Here is a 6,501-nt window from a genome sequence, read left to right as displayed (position 1 = left end):
TACATGCATGCACATATTTAAGGTGAATGCATATGCCAGTGTTAACCCACGTCTCCTTTGTATAAGCAACAAATAATTGTGATACCAACTCTAACTTATGGAAGTGAAGCTTGGACCTTGTTGGAAGGACACATGTCAAGCGTGAGAGCAGTGGAAATGAGTTATTTGAGAGAGGCATGTGGAGTTACATGGAGAGACAGACTGACAAATGAGTAAGTGAAGGAGCATTGTGGTGTGGATGTAGATGTGACAGGAAGCGTTAGGAGAAACACACTGAGGTGGTTTGGCCATGTGGAGAGGATGGAGAGCGAGAGTCTAACAAGGAGAGTGTATGTGAGTAAAGTGGATGGGAGGAGAGGGAGGGGGAGGCTGAGGTTGAGATGGAGGGATGGAGTTAAGAGGTTTATGAGAGAGAGGTGTGAGCTGGGAGGAGGGCAGTGAAATGGCGGGGAACAGGGTGACATGAAAGTGATTTGTTTGTGGCCACCTCTTATGGGATTAAGGATTCTGGCAGTAGATAGATAGATACAATAGGTATATTTTGAAAAAGATACAGTAGTGTACACTGTAGTAAGGTGGGAAATGGGTTGCAGGTGCTTTGCTTTAGATAATTTTTTTTTTTATATTTTAGTTGTTTTGCTGGTTGTGTATTCTTAAGACTGTGTACAGTATATGTGCATAGTAAAAGTTTATAAACATAACAAAATTAAGTCCAGCTCCTTTGACTTACTCTCATGTTTACATTTTTTAAGGGCTTGGCTGTTCATGCATGTGTAAGCCTTTCTTTGCCCGCTGATGGTAGCGAACAATGATATTGGGTGCTATTTTGCTCCAGCATCACTGATTTGCCACCAACAAAATGTGTAAGCAAATTTTTAAAATGTCTGTATGCCCTTACTGTCACAAACCTTTGTCTAGGGCCTTAGATTTGAATTTGAAGTTCTCCATCTCCTAGGCCAACTACCATCCAAGGTTGATGGGTCCAACGTACTCCAGAGAATAGACTGTAGGTGTAGAGAAGAGATATTTATGTAAAGCATCTCTGCCTGGACTTTGTCCATGTAAATGCATTTGAGTTCCCCGTCTGGGAGTGTTGTACTACATTAGGCCAGCCGACAAGCTTGTGGCCCCATACCATTCTCATTGTAATACTTCTAAGGATAATGGTAACTAGCCACCTCCTACCTGCTTTTAGCCCTTTGAGATTCTGATGACGTTTTTTGGCGTCATTTCAAATCCAACCTCAGAGATTCCAATGATGAATTTATTCGTCATTTTAAGGTACTTTTGTAAAATATTCACCATATATCAGGTTTATGCATCATAACAAAGAGACTCAGGCATGATGTCGTGGAATGCTTGCTCTGTGCACGCTTGGTATGACTCATGGCATTGTCATTATAAATATATCATTGTAATATATTTCATTGTAATACAAGTACAGGTATATCATTGTAATATATATCATTAAAAATGTAATGTATTGAAGTTTTGCTTGGTTAAAATCAGATTTTTATATCTTTATTTTTTTTTTATTTTTTTTTTTTTTTTTCCCAGCAAGATATAAAATTTTTTGTTTTTGCCTAACCTCAGCTCATCATTTTGACTTTTTATTTTCTTTGGTTTCCATTTTTGAGTAAACTGTGACAAAGCACAACTATCCAGCTTCAAAAAAACACTACAACCAGCATCCTATCGTAAAAAGTGTATTTACACTGACTGATCAGAGAAAAAGACCGCAAAGTGAATATGCATCCGAGAATCATAAAAAATTGTGCATCTTTTTCCTTTCGTTTTACCGTGCAATAAATGCAAATACAGTACATCCCCCTAGTACTCAAGTATATGGGCGGCAGAGGATGTCGCGTACTAGGAATTCTGTGAATTCCTAGTACTGTGAATACCTAAACTTATGGAAAAAATTACATATGGGCAGCACCCCCTTTCATGGCCAACCCTTTAGACCCCTTTCAGACCTAAGTATTGTACTATACAGGGAAACTATCTAAGACATATTACCTAAGGTAAAATTAACCAACAAGATTATGGCTTTACTAGGTAAATCAACAAGGATATGGCTTAACCAAACCAACAAGAATATGGCTGCTCACCTTTACCCAAGAGGACAACAAGCGTGATGGAGGTAAGAAGAGGATCCGAGGCAGGATGAGGCACCTAGTGTGGATCTCCTGCATGACCCACCACACCACTTTCGTCACCAGCACTTTCGACACTTTCACTAGCTAATGCACTCACTTCTTTCATAAACCCTTCAAAGTCTATTTCTGACACCTCAGACATCAAATCAGTCTCTTGATCCTCCTCAGGATATGGCTCTTCTGATGTTGAAGGGAGTGATTATTCACTTTGTTCAAGCTGAAGGTAACAGGTGATGAGTGTTTGCTTCCGTCTGTTTACTTCCTGTTTGTACTTGTTGGTGTAGTAGCGGAAGGTTTTGTCCAGTGAAGACATCACCTCCTTCACTCGCAACTGAGAGCGTTCAATGTCCTTGAATTCTTACTTGAATTTATCAAGGGCACACAGTACCTGGCTGATCTCCATCATGGACAAATCTTCACTCTTCATCACTGGTGTTGCTGGCTTTTCTGCTGCGATCTGCTCTGCGTCGTCCTCGTCCACTCTAGCGATGTATCGGATACCAAATTTTAGAGCTCTGCGGAGGTGGAGGCAGAGCCGGATATCTGTTTCTCATAAAATGCAGTTGCGGATAAAACTGCGGAGGTAAAGATATTAATTTTTGCAGATGCGGACACAACTGCAGATTATTTTACTTCCATGTCTGCAGTTGTGGACGCGGACGTGAAAGTTTTTAACACATAGTACGTTTATGCAGTATAAAGTGATAAGTTTCAGTCACACTTAAGTGTACGTCAGGCATGTTTACCAGTGTGCGTCGTAGCTGCGACTCAGAGCTCCAGTTAAACAAAGAGAGTGAGAGGAGAGAAAGAAGATAAAAACGAAAAATAAATTAATGAGATATAATACATGAAGAGAAGAATGCTTATCTTTTGATATAATAAATGAAGAGAAGAATGCATATCTTTTGTCATACTCTGAAATAGTATTGGCTTTAGTCCAGATATGCCTATATATTAACATAGCACGTGTAATTATTCCGACAGACAGATTGATAGAGAGAGAAGAGGAATAATGAGAGAGAGAGGGAGGAAGAGAGATAATAGAGAAGAAAACAGAAAGAGGAAGATGGACTGGTAGGTGAAAGGAACAGAGAGGAGAGTTGTGGGTGAAAAGGAGAGGGAAAAAGAATTATGACAGAAAAAGGAGAAATATTGGATGGGTGGAGATCAGCAACCTCTGCAGTTCCTTGATGCGGAGGCAGATTATTATGCGGAGCTTTTATTATCTGAAAACGTGGTGGCAGATAATGATGCGGAGCTTTTGTTGTCTGAAGACGCGGATAGTACTGTAATGCGGACATTATTTTCACTGCAGAGGCTCTGCGGAGGCAGAGGCGGATATCTGATACATCACTAGTCCACTCGCTGCACGATTTCCTGGGGATTCTGCTCTGCTAATGCCGAATGTAAACCCCTGATCTCCTCCAGCGAGACGGCCTGAAACCTGGGCACAGCTTGTGCACTTGTGAGAGTGGCTGCCTCGGCAGCAGCCAGGGACTGAAAGCCACTTCCTGGTGCGATTTTACACAGGTGCAGTACAAGGAGACACCAAGCATGGTTAATTGTTGCAGTGGTTATATCTGCCCAAGAGGACAACAAGAAAGTGATGGCATCCCTGAGGTTGAATGACCGCCAAAAAGCCATAATTGTCTTCTCAGGAGTTGAAGTTGGTTGTGTGGGTGCTGTGCATGATGAGGATGAAGCAGGTGGTGAGTCCAAGCCATCCTCGGCATCCATGACATCATTCCCAACTGTGTTCAGGTCAAGAATTGCCTGCAGTTCCTCACAGCTGTCGGTCTTGCTGCGGAGGTGATTGTAGAGACGTTGGTGGTATAGCTGCTTGACCGTTGCAGTCAACTCCTGGCCACCATACAGAACGCTCCTAATCACACTAGACATCAGCAAAGCTTTTGATGCCATCCCCCGCCACAACCTCACAAACAAAATACTCAACACAAACATGCACAATAACACAAAAAGATGGCTGGCAAACTACTTAGCAGGCAGATGTGCACCTGTAACATTTGCCAGTCAGTCTTCTAACATCAGAAACTTCACAAATGGCATCCCCCAAGGATCTGATTTGTCCCCTACACTCTTTAACCTATACATGCATGAAATACCCACACACCACAGATACACATAGTTTCCTATGCAGATGATATAACACTTACATGTATGCATCAAAACACAAACACAGCTGCACACATCATCCAACCTTACCTCAACACACTATACGAATGGTTCACCACAAACAGGCTCAAAATAGCCCAGCCAAATCTACAGTGACTCTTCTCACAAACTGGACAGCAGAGCACAGTCACATCCCACACCTCACCATAAACAACACTCCCCTACCACACACACACACACACACACACTCCCAAAACCCTTGGTGTAACATACAACAATGTCATTTAAACAACACATCACAAACATTAAAAATAAAATAACACCAAGACTCAATGCCTTGAGGTCAGTTGCCCATACAACATTCAGACACAACAAAGAAACCACCACCACAGTATACAAACAATACATATGTTCAGTGATGAATGATGCAAGCCCTGCCTGGGCTCCTAACCTCACCAAAACACACTACAACACTCTACAGACCATACAGAATGATTGGGTAAATATGAATTGGAGCAGATGGGGTATGTGGAAGATGTGTGCAAGATATTCACAGAGAAAATATATGCAGCATGTGAGGTGGTGTGTGGGGTGAAGAGAAGACGAAAGGGGGTGCAAGGGGCAGCATGGTGGAATGAAGAGGTGAGACAGGCTGTGGCACAAAAGAAAGCATATAATGAATGGATGAGAGATAAGGGCGTGGAAGAAGTTGAGAGACGGAAGAGAGAGTTATATGTAGAAAGGAAGAGAGGTGAAAAGATTAGTAAGAGAGATTAAAAAGATAATGGATGAGGAATTTGGAAGGAATTTGAGTGTCAACTGAAGGGAATGTAAGAAAATGTTCTGGAAAGAGGTAAAGAGAGTCAGACAGGGTGGCAATGAAGTTAGTAGGGGTATGAAAGATAAAAATGATTGATTACTAGCTGAGAAGGGAGAAAAAGTGAGCAGATAGAGAGAACACTTTAATGAACAGTTGAACATAGAGAATGGAAGTAATGTGAGTATAAGTGGCTGGGGAATGACTAGGAGAAGGAGGGAGGTGAGAAGACAGGAAGAAATCAGTAGGATGGAAGTTGTGGAAGCACTGAAGAAAGTCAAAATGGGGAAAGCCACAGGAATTGATGGACTGTGTAATGAAATGCTGAAGCATGGGGGAGAGACAGTAGTAGAATGGATGTGGAAGATGTGCAGATTGGCCTGCGAGGAAGGTAAAGTCCAGGATGACTGGAAGTCAGGTATAATTATTCCCTTGTACAAAAGGGAAGGGGAAAATGAAGTGTGATAATCATAGGGGCATTTGCCTTCTTAGTGTAATAGGAAAAGTATAAGGCAGGATACTTATTGACAAAGTTAGGGAAATAACAGAGGAATTAGTTGAAGAAGAACAGGGAAACTTTAGGAATGGAAGAGGTTGTGTAGATCAGATACTCATTCTTAGATATTTAGTGGAAAAGTGTCTAAAGAAGGGAAAGAGGTTGTATGCGGCCTTCCTGGATTTGGAGAAAGCATATGACGGGGTGGATAGACAAGGACTGTGGAAAGTATTTAGAATATATGGTGTAGATGGAAAGTTGTTGAATGCTGTGAAAAGTATGTATGAGGGTGCTAAGGCTGCAGTGCATGTGGATTGTGAACTGAGTGAGTTTTTCTATTTGAAGGTTGGGTTGCAACAGGGATGTGTCATGTCTCCATGCTTGTTCAATCTGTATATGGATGGGGTTTCAAAAGAGATACAAGGTAGGGCAGTGGATGTTGGAGTGGCCCTAATGAGAGAGGGCAGTGTTTGGAAACTCCCTGTACTGTTTGCAGATGATACTGTGTTGTTAAGTGAAGTTGAAGGGGAGAAGCAAGGGTTGATGGATGGGTTTGGGAGTGTGTGTATGAAACGGAATTTAAAGGTGAATGTAGGGAAGAGTAAAGTTATGGTCTTCGAGAGAGGTGAAGTCAGTGAATGTACAGTGAGGTTGGATGAGGAAATGGAAAATATGAGTATTTTTAAGTACTTGGGTAGTGTGATGGAAGTTTGGAGGGTGAAGTGCTTGAAAGGGTACAACAAGGAAGAAAGGTTGCTGGTTCCTTGAAGGCAGTGATAAGGAACAGGGAAGTGAGCATGGAAGTGAAAAAGTTATTACATAACAGTATTGTGATACCAACTCTGACTTATGGAAGTGAAGCTTGGATGTTGTTGGAGGGACACAAGTCAAAAGTG

This window comes from Coenobita brevimanus, chromosome 57 (genome assembly GCF_032717465.1).
Source record: "Coenobita brevimanus isolate Jiangsu-jjx chromosome 57, ASM3271746v2, whole genome shotgun sequence".
Lineage (NCBI taxonomy): Eukaryota > Metazoa > Arthropoda > Malacostraca > Decapoda > Coenobitidae > Coenobita > Coenobita brevimanus.
The sequence above is the reverse complement of the archived record's forward strand: the minus strand, read 5'-3'. Positions refer to the sequence as shown.